This window comes from Nanorana parkeri, unplaced genomic scaffold (assembly GCF_000935625.1).
Source record: "Nanorana parkeri isolate BGI_ZX_2015 unplaced genomic scaffold, ASM93562v1 scaffold447, whole genome shotgun sequence".
Taxonomy (NCBI): Eukaryota; Metazoa; Chordata; class Amphibia; order Anura; family Dicroglossidae; genus Nanorana; species Nanorana parkeri.
Genome location: NW_017306715.1, coordinates 883114 through 897540, shown reverse-complemented (window position 1 = coordinate 897540; position 14427 = coordinate 883114).

Genomic DNA, 14427 nt, shown 5'->3' with positions numbered 1-14427 from the left:
CGGATGCATTCGGATTCCGAAATTCGGATGTGTCCGAATGTCCAAATTGCAGAAAATTAGTTTGAATTTTGATTCGGAAGGAAACGAATCGCGCATGTCTAGTTTTTATGCTAGGCATTAGCATACAAGCAAAGCATAAAGACATCTGAAGTTATTGATGGTCGCATCTATATGGTATTGTTTGTTTAAGATTTATAATTCTCTTAAGATATTATCTATATTAGAAGTTATGTGCATGAAACAAGGTATAATATTTAGGATTAATAATCCAAATTATAAGTGAATGTATATGTTCTGAAGCAATAAGAGCGCAGGGTTAAATGGGTTGTCTACAAATGGGCTTGATATCCTGGGTGTCAGGCGGAGAACTTCTGTGAGAATAGAGCTGTAAATTATGCATTGCAAGGATTATCTGCCCAGAGGTGCTGTGCCATCTGTTAAATAAACCCTGCATACAATTAGATTATGCCTTCTAAAGTATTTGTATGTCTACTTCAAGTCATCCTATAAACAAATCAAACTCCTGCTTTTTTCTGTTTATTTACATATAGATAGTGTTGACCATTTTCTATGCCTGCTTTCTACACATTAGACAACTAATATGGCAAATTATACATTTAAAAATCTACAGGTGTCATGTGACAACTAACCCATGGGACAAAACTAAATATGGGGAAAGCTACTATATACAGAGATCCTTTCTATTGCTACTTCAGTATATCATTTGAAATTACACTTGTAACTAGGGATGAGATTCGAGTTGGGTCTGACAGGACCCATTCAGGGTTCACGGACACAGCAAACTAATGCAGGATTTTGCTGTCATAGTAACCAACTAAACATAATGGCCTTTGAACTAAGGTCAGCTGGCTTACAAGTGCCAATAAGGGAGCTTTTGGACAAGTCAGCCCCCTCACTATAAGGTCCAATTCACACCTTTCAAGGATGAAAGCTGTGACTACTCTGAAACAAAGGATTCCCATTGTTTCACATAACCCCTGTTTACATCTGAGCATTCTGTCACTTGTAGCAAAATTCTTCTCACTGGAAAAAATATATTAGCTACTGTTTGGGATGAACTGTGCATTTTATGCCCCACTTCAATAGGTGCATCTGAAAATGCGTGACAAAGGCATATTTTAGTATTTATGGTGCATTTATTGTGGTTTTGCACCAAAAAGAAGCTCTTTTCCCCTTTGTACACACAGCTCTGGTTATCAAAAGGGAGGAGGGCATATTGTGCCTCTTTGGTGCAGAGGCATTTATAGGCCGAGTGGGTGCCCACCCAAACTTCTATGATTGCAAGGCCACCCACTACAAAAGTTGAGGAAGAAGAAACAGGGCCTGAAAAGAAGTTGCGGCACAGTTATGCCCTGTTTAGGAAAGCTACTCTGCCTCCCAGAAAGACAGCAAGGTAAACCTCTATCAGTGTACAACAGCCATGAGTTATGTATGCTCACATTGCATGACATCCTGTTCATGTTTTTCTGGTATGATCTAAACCTGACTATAAATTTTGTGTAACATTGCAGCAGCTATTATTTTGCAATATTTTAACACAGCATGAAGAAGTGTCATTAGAATTCTACAAATGTAAATCTTGCTAGAGAGACCTGTGCTGAGAGGTACTTCTAGATGCAATACATTCTATCCCAAATAAGCAGACTATCAGACAGAAAAAAAATCAGAACACCTCTGTAGATTTCCTGTCCTAATTTCAAATTATTCTACAATCTCAAGCTGATATGGGAGCTGTCCTATGGGTCACCTAAAGAAGGATGCAAAATTATCCCTTATGTTTGCACTGTGTGTGTTACCCCAGCTTCTGGCCCAATGGGCCCTTTTCATTGTGTGTCTTAGTTAATCTTCGAAAAAAAATCATCACGCTTTCAAACACAATTGTACAGGGCTCATGCTGCCTTTTAACTTTAGTGATTGCTTTTTGCATGTTCAAGTTGACTGAAGTATGCAAAAAACACCACATAATGGAAAGGAAGCCAAAAGCACACTCCACAACTCTTCATGCTCTGATGAGGTGATAATTGAAAACCCTTTTCTGTAAATTCAGACCAAGATTAGGACCATAGCAGGTGCTCACCCATGGCAAAAGTCTGCTCCCAAACCAAAACAAAGAGTAGTGCTAGATTGTTCTCAGCAGTGGCAAAGCTCTCACAGCATCTTTCCAAAGAAAGAGTAAACAAAAATGTTGTAGTCCGAGCTACTCCAATATGACCTATGTCAATTTTAATGAAAGTAATAATCAGCCACTGCCAATAAGAGAAAAGAAGAATATTTGTATAAATACGGTACTTGCTATCACTTGCTATTTGTTTGATGATCCATATGTGTTTCCCATCAATTGCTCCCACACAACTAGGGGATATGCAGCACTCCTAGAAAAGATGGGCTATATTTTTGCAACCACATTGTTCATCACATCCCATTTGACAGAGCAGATGTAGCGTGCTGTTTACTTTCCATTTACCATGAATGTGAAGTGCAGGCTAGCTAAGGATTGACCAGTTGCTACATTCATAATTAGTTATTTGTTTTGCAGTCAGGGCAATGAAAACCAAGTGGATGAGCCTCAAGGATGCCTATGCCCAGCAATGGAGACTAATCTGTGAGAACAATACTGGTGCATCGACATCTATTATTATCTACGTATTTACAAAAATAGGTTAAGAATTATTTACCCTCGTGAACAGGGCTGACCTATGAATTTTGGTGGCAAGAACCAATGGATTCTTGTGGCTTCACTGACAGGTGTGTGCAAAGCTCTGTCAGCTCAGCCTATGCAAACGCAATGACAGGCTGACAGTGGCCACAGCTGTCCTGACCTGTTTGGATGTCATCAAACATGCACCGATTAACTGTGATAAGGGACACATGATCTTCCCTGTCACAGTCTGTCTGCGTCTAGGGAAGATCGTTTATCCTTATCACACCTGATCGCTATAAGTGTGTTACAGCCCTGCCATCCCTACCAGTGTTTGTTTGACATGTGCATGGATGACTTTACAAGGAATATAAAACAAAGAAAATTAAAATAACTAAAAAATGGCCTAATGGCAGGGGAAAAATATAACTTTGTTTGGAACAGCATCTGGCTCTCAGCACTATCTAGATTTTTGCCCTTTATATCTTGTTTCAAACATTGTTGTCCTTAAATGAAACCTAATATTGTCCTCTCTGTGCTGTATAAATTGCCTTTTTTATGCACTAGAGACATTCTTAATTCTACATTCACCTAAAGCAGGGGTAGCCAAACTCCGGCCCTCCAGCTGTGGTGAAACTACAAATCACATGAGGCATCTCTCTCCGGGAGCCATGTCTGTGGCTGTGAGAATCTTGCAATGCCTCATGGGATTTGTAGTTCCACCACAGCTGGAGGGCTGGAGTTTGGCTACCCCTGACCTAAAGAGTGGTATTGCTTGTAGCCATAACCTCTGCAAGATTTGTGTCTGAGCTGGCAGCCTTATCTTGCAAGAAACCCTTTTTTGTTTCTGCATAGGGACAAGGTGGTGTTGAGGCCTGAGACTACCTGGGTAGTACCAAGTTTGCATTGCCATACCTGTCTGTATTTGCTTGACCTGGGCAGGGACAGCATTGCAAGGAAAAAATAAAAAATTAAGAAAAAAAATCTAAAACAATGACAAATATAAAAAAGTAAATCTGTAAATACTGTTTAACAAAGAAATACCAATAAAAACTATTATTTCTGCATACAGAACCTCTGCTTATCATCTTAGGCCTGTTTGATCTTTTTCAATAACTTCCACATGCTTGTGGAGGGCAGGAATGGCCTTTTGGGTAAAAAATGGTGGGTGGGTGGGTACCTGCCAATACTAAGATGCTAGGTATGGCAAACTAGGTAGGGGATTACAATTTTATTTCTTCCCCTCCAGATGCTGGAAAATAGATGGGTGCCTGGTCAAGTATGCTGCTGGAGATGGCAGGGTGGGATTAGGAGACTTATGGCAATGCTAAATGCCATACTTGGCTCATCTACAAGGTGGTATTTTTTGTAGACATCACTTTTGCATGCCAAGTGTCTTAGTGGGTGGCCTCTGCTTAAAAGGAGCCCTTTTTAGTTTTTGGTATTGAGGCCTCAAATTTCCTTTTTGCCTAAGGTAGTATCCTGTTTGCCTTCCCTTACCTGTGTTTGCTTGACCAGGGCAGGGAGTACCTTACATGGAAAATAATAAAAAATGTGATTAACATGTTTTTAAAAATGTTGCAAATATGTAAATAATAAAATGTGTGATCAAATGTTAAAAACCTGTTACATGTTAAATAACATAACACACAAATTCCAGTCTAAAACTGTCAATATCCTCCCCCAGGCTGCTTCTTTTTTCCTGCAGCATTTTCTCCAGTATAATAAATATAAATAATTAAATAAATAATAAAACATATATAGCTGGCTGCTGAGTGCCTGGAAGGAGAAAGAGTATGCTTGCAAAGCAGAGGAATTACAGATGTGCCTGGCCTCTAATGTGTGCAGCCCAATCACCACATCAATATCAATAATACAGAAATAAATAAATAAAAACAGATATAATGCAAAATAAATATTTCCCACTAGTTTATATAGGGGAGAGATTGCAATGCAAACAACATGAAGTGAGGCTAAGATTTCTGGACTTGGGGCTGATTATAGTGTAGCTGATGTCTAGACCTGCACTGTCCATCCACTGCACAATGTTTTGACTATTTTCTCTTGAATAATACACTCTAATTTCTATTTGAAGATAAAAACTGTGCCGGCTCTCCATCTTTTATTGTTGCTTAACCAAACTGCTAACATACTGTCCAGCCACTGTACAATATTTTGGGCTATTGTCTCTAAAATAGTACCCTCTTATTTTTAGTGCAAGATAATTCCTGCCCTGTCTTTTCCCTTTTGCTGCCTATTCTGGTGCTCACACACTCTCATAATGCTAGATATTTTCTACCAAACACATACCTTAAGTCAATATTTTTAGAATAATGAGGAATACAGAGATGTATAATAATGAGGAATATTCAGGGAATGTGGAGTTATGGTTTTGAAGTGTTTTTGTGCACTCTATTTTCCCATTATATTAAACTTTTAAGACAATGCAGAGTGTTACTGTGAAAAAAAGAGGCACACAAACTATACTCTTACACTATGTTGTCACTGACGAAAATGGTATGAGTTTGAGGGCTTTAGCTTTTAACATGTTAGAGCTAACTTTTCTATATCTTCCAGATTTGTTGTTGCTGCTAATTCCACTGGTCAACTTCGCGATCTACTGAGCCGACTTGTGACAGTCTCATTGTCACAGGTCGGCTAGAACTATGAGGTGAGTGAAAAGCTGGGTTCCCACCTAGGCATTCGAAATATGCGTGTAGGACGTGCGTTTTGCGGTGCATGTTTTAACCACGATTTGCAGCTCACAAAACGCGCGTCAAACGCGCGTTTACGAGGGCTATCCGGCTGTATCCTAATGGATACGCTCGGAAATACGCCCCAAAGAAGCTCCTGTACTTCTTTGGGCATAGGGCGTTTTTCAGCATGTTCCGACACGCTGAAATACGCCCAAGTGAGAACCATGCCCATAGGAAATAATGGGATTTCACTTGCAGGGAGTTTTACAGCGCGTCGATCAGCGCTGTAAAACGCCCAGGTGTAAACCCGGCCATAATGGCTCTAAAATTATTGCTCTCACTCCGTTTGCGGCGATATGCAACATATGCGGCACGTAGGCGTACCTGACGCATATATGCGTGTGTATTAGGGGGGCGCGGACTTTAAAAATTTTTTTTTTTTAAATAAATGTTATGCTTCTTTATTTTTTTTAATGAATCTTTCATTTTTGTATTACTTTTTTTTTTTTTACATACAACTTTATTGCTATTACATGGGGGGCTAAGAAGCCCCCTATGGGATAGCCAATTTACATGACAGGTCCTCTTTATGGAGACATCAGAGGTCTCCAAGACCCCTAATGTCACCTAGGGACCTCCAGAGAAGCTGATGAAGCAGAGATCGGCTTCATCAGCTTCTCTAGCTGGAGAGTGAGAGGGAATGCAGGAAGTGATGTAATATAGATCACTTCCTGCACTTCGTATACTGAACTCCCTTTGATCTCCTGTCACAGAGCCGTGCCGGTCCCGGCCACATCGGGCACAGCGGATCTCAGGACCGGCAACTGCTAACATACTGTCCAGCCACTGTACAATATTTTGGGCTATTGTCTCTAAAATAGTACCCTCTTATTTTTAGTGCAAGATAATTCCTGCCCTGTCTTTTCCCTTTTGCTGCCTATTCTGGTGCTCACACACTCTCATAATGCTAGATATTTTCTACCAAACACATACCTTAAGTCAATATTTTGAGAATAATGAGGAATACAGAGATGTATAATAATGAGGAATATTCAGGGAATGTGGAGTTATGGTTTTGAAGTGTTTTTGTGCACTCTATTTTCCCATTATATTAAACTTTTAAGACAATGCAGAGTGTTACTGTGAAAAAAAGAGGCACACAAACTATACTCTTACACTATGTTGTCACTGACAAAATGGTATGAGTTTGAGGGCTTTAGCTTTTAACATGTTAGAGCTAACTTTTCTATATCTTCCAGATTTGTTGTTGCTGCTAATTCCACTGGTCAATTGAGGCCTATTATCATTTGGTAAAAAAATTATATGTCACAGCCAAAACCACCTAAAAAGGTCTATTTTCAAGTTAAAATGAACTAGATTGGACTGCTGCTGTATTTAACCCAAGCCAAATGTAAAAGTTAAAAATTCAGTTACATAACCAAAATATGTGATGTTAGAATACAGTGTGGCTGACACTGTGTTTGAAAATCATACAGTTCCATAACACCATATACAGCTTAAACGCATCTCCCATGCAAGTAATTTAAGGGATTGGTGTTTTTCACCATGTTGCCCCTGAAGTTGCATTAAAAGGACTCTCTACCTGCTGTATGGTATTTTTACTTTTTTTTTTTTTACTAGTTAAATGTCCTCTATGGCAGTGTATGACCACTGGGGTTGAGAACAGTAGGTTCAGGCAGGGGGTGCACGGGTGCCGGTTGGCAGATCTTGAGGTCACGAGGATTACTTGGTGACCTGGCAGAATAGCCATCGTGCTTAAAGGGTTAAGCAAAGGGAGCGTAAGAGACAAGGCGAGCAGCAGAGTACAAGGGGTTAAACGAGAGAGAGGTCTAGAGACCAGCTGTTTCAGTAACAAGCGAGCAGCAGAGTACAAGGGGTTAACCAGAGAGAGGTCCAGGGACAAGCCGGGTCAAAAACAGGAAACCCCAGGGGAAAGGAACAGGAGCAAGGCAGGGTAATGGCCAGTGAACAGGGACAGGAGCACACCTCCAGTGCTGACTGAATATCACCCAGCACTGAATGGGCGTCCTGCGGTGCTTTATATAGGCCGAGGATGTGCCGGCGTGATGACGTCACTGCGCCGTATTGACGCGATGACGTCACGCCGCGCGGGGCATGACCCGCTGGGCCTTCTGGCGTCAGCGCCTGCGTGGCCGGGACGTGCCGGTGGACGCCCTCTCTGTCTGCGTCCCCGCAGAGGGACTCGGTATCTCCCGCGAGCAGGTACCTGACAGATATGCAGCAGTTCAAACTTCTCTCCCCTGGCATTCTTTTTTTCCCCATTTATTGAGGCAAATGGGGCTTTGCTTCCTTCACAGTCCCAAAGCATGCAAAGTACAGAGCACATTTGTAAACACATTTCTAAAGCACTTTGCTGTGCTTTTTAAATAGTATGTTTTTTAAGCCGCAGCATTGCCGTGCTACTGCTTTATAAATGTGCTTCTTAACCATTCAAAAATGTCCACGCTTTAGCTTAGCTTACAGTCAAAAGTGGCTACTCAAGTCACATAAGAACTGGCACAAACTTTTTGGCCAATATAAGTAACAGGACAGTATGTTTTGGGATTATTGAACCCTCATGAAAATATAAAGAGAACATACAAACTCCAAAAAAGTAGTGCCATGAAGTAAAGACACTACCGACAATAGTGCTGCGAAGCCAAGGTCGGCTATATAATTTGGCATACTGTAAAGCATGTTCATGTTTATTATGCGCTTGAGTTGGTGGGCAAATTATTTTGATGATATCTTTGCTGTTGATAAATGGCAGAATGACTTTATATATGAAGATTCCTACCAGTGGCTGTCAAATGTAAAATCTCAGTTTTTTTCTATTCTCTATCTAAATGTAGTCGATAGGCTAAGGCTAAATTGTGGTGCTAGTATACACCAATCATTAATGCAAACAATTAATGCTGTCCTGCATCATTAAGCCATTTAAAAATTGTAATTTCTATTTTCAAGAAATAATATTGGAATACCACGTAGGCACAATGCTGTGTGCATTGGCTACAATCAAGAGGAGACAAATGACTGAGCTTCATTCAAATGGAAAAGTGCAGTAAACTGGTGGCAGTCCTTCAGAATATGGAGCGTATTCTGTGTAATAACTGTTCCAAAACTAGATTTCATGTTTACGCAGCACTGGATCACTGGGGAGCAATTCTTTCTTTGTTTCCTCTATGCTCTTTCACAGTGTGGACAGCGTTGTCAGTATTGGATAATCACATTAATTTATTGTTTTAGAATAGGACTTGGACATGAATGATCTCAACTGCCCCAAGCTTTTTAGGAAGTGAGGCTGTAAATCACTGTTATGCTTCTTTGAAAACAGAATATAGATCGGTAATTCCATGTCCCTAGATGTTCTTCAGAAGCTACAGATTTTACTGTTTTATCCTCCTTGATGGACAAGTGACTACTATGGCTGCCGAAGGCATAAAACATTAATGTCTAGGGAGTCTATTGATTTCCCTAACAATTAAATGCAAATAACAAAGCTTAGAGGGTTATTTATAAAAAAAAAATGCATTGTTACCTGGCTAATTTTATTGTAATTGTAACTGGATGCTATGTGTTTATGATGGGTTTCCTAGTAAAGTATTGTGTCCACCATTTAAAAAAAAGGGAATGTCTAATTGATTTTGTTTGTTAAAGGCTCTTAAAAAAAACCAAAACAATACGTTGAAACAAGATGAATAATGTTGCCTACTGAGCCATACGTATAGAAAGGTGTGCAGATATTATAGGCAAAGTGTATTTTACTTGTGAAAGGACATTAAACGTTCTCGACTTTTATTTGCAAATTTCCTGCTTTAGAGGTATTGTTTAGAGGTGCACCGAAAGTTAAATTTCAAAACCGAAATTTAAAAAAAAATGTCAGGCCGAAACCGAAAATGTTTTTTATTTGAATTTTTACAATTTTTTAACATTTTATTTTTATTTATTGTTTATAAACTTTTTAATTTTTAGATTTAATTTTATTTATTTATTCATTTTTTAATAAACATTTTTATTTTTTACTTTATTTTTAGGCACTTTGGGGAAATATTAGGGGTCTAAACAGATCCCTGATATTTCCCTTTTAAAAGTCCTCAATCTCTTTTTCTGCATCCACTGTTATAAATGAACAGGAATCCTTTATGAGTGTTCCTGTTCATTCATAACATGAGAACAGAGTGTGTTTACTATATCCACAATTGGGAATGAATTGGGGATAATTGGGGATATAGTACACATACCATGTCCTCAATTATTTACAAACACTCAGCGATCACTGATCACTGAGTGTTTGTACCGCTCTCCTTCCTTACAGCTATCACAAGAGGCTAAGCGAGCATTTAGCCAAAAGTGCAATTTTCAGCTGATATATCGGTGCTTCCCTAGTATTGTTTTAAAAAAATTATATTTTTCACCATTTGAGCATCCTTAGTGGTAAGGCTAACAGTAGTGATACTCAGGGAACGGATTCTAATGGGATTTAACAACACTATCCCAAAATCTTCTGTATCTTAAAGTGTATTTCCTCCTTTGCAGTCAAATTTGAGAAAAACCACTGTTTAGGTTTGTTATGTGAATCTATTCACACAGCATACAGAAAAGTAATATTAATATAAATATTTCCTACCTTCTAGATGTTTTGTTGCAGCAGGCAACATGGCTGATTCCTGATTTTTCTCAGCACCTTTACTATCTGTCCTCATATCAAAACTTAAGCTGGGTATGGTGGACTGAACAGAGAAAATATGACAGATTCCTTCATCAACGCTTACGAGCGTTGATTGAGAAATCTCCCGCTGTTTGCATCATATTCTGACAGCAGCCACTAGCTGCTGTCAGGATGCCTGAACAGAGCCAGCAGCTCATTGGCTGCCAGCTCTGTTAGTTCAAAGCTTTTCTGACTTTCTTCTTCGATCAGCTGATCAAGGAATGCTGGTTAAAAGGGTACTAAAAGGATTAATCAAGAACTGGATGAAATAATTAACTTCATTAATATATAATGGAGAAGCCCCTCACCCCTCAAAACCCCTCCTAACATTACAAAAGAAGAAGAAGCAAATATCAATTTTAACCCTTAAGAAGCCAAGAAACCCTAACCCAAGTAAAAGAAATTCAACTGAAAACACAATTTTTTTTTTTTTAGATTATGCTATGTGAATGGGAACAGGCAACAAATCGTAAATAGGTGTTATCCAAATTTGTCTGCAAAAGTGAAAATACACTTTCAGCTAAGAAGGAATGCTGACAATGAACAAGACAAAAGGGGCTCTGTTTATTTGCACCATAGCCCCATTAAAATCAACTGGAAGTTACTGCACAGGGGCAGCCATTGCATGGAAGACTTTTGGAATGGGATGTAAAAAGACAATAGACGCAGCCACCAGTTTGAGGTTAATTATGACACTAGAGAGAAAGAGGGTGGCCTAGTTTAGGCCAGGGAAGGGTGTAAAAAGGATTGGTGCACTTTGTTTCAAGTGCCTTATTGTTTAATGATTCCATCATAGGACAGCCCGTTGCATGCCACATTGCATGTTTCTATTTAGTTCTTCACTATATTCCTGAATTCTGATACCAAACCATTAAACCATTGATTGACTGATTACTGCCACCTTCACAACCATGCCTGTCTGCCATTTTCTATTGTGGGGCATGCTCAAGTACACATTTGAGAAATACAACTCTTCTGATGTGTTCTGGGTTTAACAAGCTTTCAAAACGCAAATTGAATAGCAAGTATCTGTAGAACATGGCCCAAATCATCTCAACCACCCTCTCTTAGACGTTCCTGGGATGGCACACATCTTAAGAAATAAATAAAATAATATTACAGATCAATCAAATAGTTACTTAGATAGATAGATAGATAGATAGATAGATAGATAGATAGATAGATAGATAGATAGATAGATAGAACATGCAAGATATAATTTCTATATTGGCTTTGAGTGTATGCCCAAAGTCTTTCAGAAGTGGTAAATCTGTTTTCACTAGGGATGCACCGATACCGATACAAGCATCGGTATCGGCGGCGATACCGAGTATTTGCATGAGTACTCGTACTCGTGCAAATACTCCGATACAAAAAACGAGTTACTGTGCCGTTGAATTGGATATAGCTGTGCCACACTACAGAGTGTTCATGTTCTTCATAATATTAAGAAACTAACCTAAAATCATGATTTTGTATTGCTTTAGAAAAAATGTGACCTGTCCCTTTAAGAAAAAGTATCGGTAATTGGTATCGGTGAGTACTTGAAAAAAGTATCGGTACTCGTACTCGGCCTTAAAAAAGTGGTATCGGTGCATCCCTAGTTTTCACCATGTATATAGAATATGTTTACTGAAATAGTATAAACCGAATCTCCATGTTTTAGTCAAGTGGAGATTATCTACAGTATATGAAATTTAACAGATATTTAAGCAGATTGCATTTTCAGTAGAACCGAGCTTGTACCAAAACATTTGTGACAGTTTAAAAAAATGTTTGAGAAATGTACTCATCACTTTGCATTAGAGATGTACAATGAACCTAAAGTCTGCGGACTGATTATGACAAGAGTTCACTGCTTTAGCATGGTGCTAAACCTCCAGTTCTGTATCATTATAGTCATTTTGTTTCTTTGCCAACTGCTTGTCTATTTATACAGGTGTTAAATGCTGTCCAATACTTTTATCAGGATTCAGCCGCAGGTGAAGGCCAGCAAATGCACTCATGGTACTTTGCACAGTTGCCTGTACTGATTTCTATGAACCAAAATGGAATAAAACACAACAGTATAAAATGCACTACAAAAATACATAATATCACCTGTAGGGGGGTAAATGATACAAATGGTTACTTTTTTATAGTAATTTTTTAAATATTAGGTATGCAAGGATAGATACATAATTTAAACATTATAAATTCAGGGGAAAAAATGGAAGGACACTAAATATGGAAGAAAAACAAAGACAAAAGCTAGTGTAAACTATATATATAAACGTAATCGCTAAAAAGTTATGTGACCTTTAACATTTTAATGTATATAATTTAAAAAGTAATTTTTTATCTTTTGAATTCTGCAGCTTTAAAGAAGAACTCTGAGTAAATAAAAATGGGGCTACCCTACACTGCAAGGATTAAGTGCTTGCTTTGTCTAGGGGCTCAAATGAAACAATATTACTAACCTGATCTTCGGTCCCGTGGCAGTCGGCGCTTACCTCTCTCCCCCATAGCTATGGTATGTCCCTTGGTGTCCTTACACCTTGTGTGGATCAATGGACCTACATAAGTTGAGATAAAGAGGCTGTGAGGTAGACATGTGCGATTCGATTCGTTCCGAATAAAAATTCAGACAAATTTTCCAAAATTCAGACATTCGGACACATCCGAATTTACGAATCCCAATGCATCCGAATGTGTCCAAATCTGAATTTCGGCTTTCCGAATTTCGTATCCTGTCCGAATTTCGTTCAAAAACAAAACTGAATCAATCATGTGACGTTTCTGGCCAATCAGAGGTGTTTTTCGGTTTAATGCATCCAAATGGGTCTGAACATAATTTTTCTGATTGGACTGAAAAGTCACATGCCGTAACAAAAATTTGTGTTCATTATATACGTATAATTCTAAAGCTGAATCATCTAGACCCGAATGGCATTTGGGATCCGAATTTCCAAATTGCAGACCCGAATGGCATTTGGGAGCTCCCAAATGCAATTCGGAAATTTGGATCCCGAATGCCAATCGGGTCTGGGAGATTCAGCTTTAGTATTAATATCTGTATATGGTTTTTTGTTTTACTCACACCGAATATTCGTAAACTCTTCCAAAACTACTGAAATTCGGATTTTGTCCGAAATGTATGCTATTGTATGCTATTTCAAGCATCAGCACTGTATAATAGCATATATTTATCCTTGCGAACAGCACTCTGTGTACTCTACTCACTGAGAAAAGGTTGTTGGGAACCCTGATTTTTATAGGGACACATAAGAAAACCATTATTTGGGTGTTCCAAGCCACCTTACTACAGTTAAAAGGCCAGGAAGTGCATGATTGGTAATTGGTTGCTATGATGGTGAATTATGGCATTTGTTCACTGTTTTCCCAGGCTGTGAATGACTTGAGATAAGGTCAAACTCATGGCCAACCAAAGTCCCAAACTCCTCCTTAAAGTGACATTAAAGTCAAATGTTTTTCCCCTCCCCCAATGTTAATGTCAGCACTTACCTTAAATGATGTCTCTTAATCCGATCTTCCTCTTCTTTCCTGTCCTTTTCAGCCTTCTCTCCAGCGAATCTCCGATCCAGCGCTGACTCCTCTGTCCTTGCTGGCACTTCCAATCCAAAGGTGTCTGTGCGGGTGCACCCGTCCATAGACTTACCTTGCATCTATGAAAATCCGACCTGCGCATGCGCCCGCCCCAAGATGCTTTGCGGCCGCCCGAGTAGTTTCGGATTCTTGGACGGGAGCACGCGGCAAAGACGGGGTAAGTTTAAACCGCTGTTAAAGCGTTAAAAAAAAAACTTTTTGCATATATCTACTGCTTGCTAGCAGTAGATACAGTATATGGAAATAAAACAGAGGGTTTAGAAACCCTTTAACTAAGAAGAACAAGAGCTTTTAACTGGGAAAATCGAGCTCAACATTTTTGCCAAAATTTGTCACAAGAGGTTGTCTACATAGGTTGCAGACTGCCCCTTAATTAATGACCATTTTCCAATGCAACTATAATCACTGAATTGGGCAATCATACTAATGTCTATGGGAAGCCAACATTTTATTATTATATACAGTATTACAACAATTCTGAAAGCATTTAGTCTGACAAATCAGGTTTTATGGTTGGGCAAAGCACAATGTATATGTATAAGTACAGTATGTATAAGTAAAGTCGAACTGAAGCCAAATATTTGTGTTTCAGATAGACTGAGCAAGGATTATAACCTCCAACAGCTTTTTTTTGCTATCTGTGTCCTACTAGGGATATTTTCCTTTACTTTCTGTTTGATAGCCACAGCAGAAGTGAGAAAAAATTCCTCCGAAGTGAGGGAAATCCCTGGTGGTCA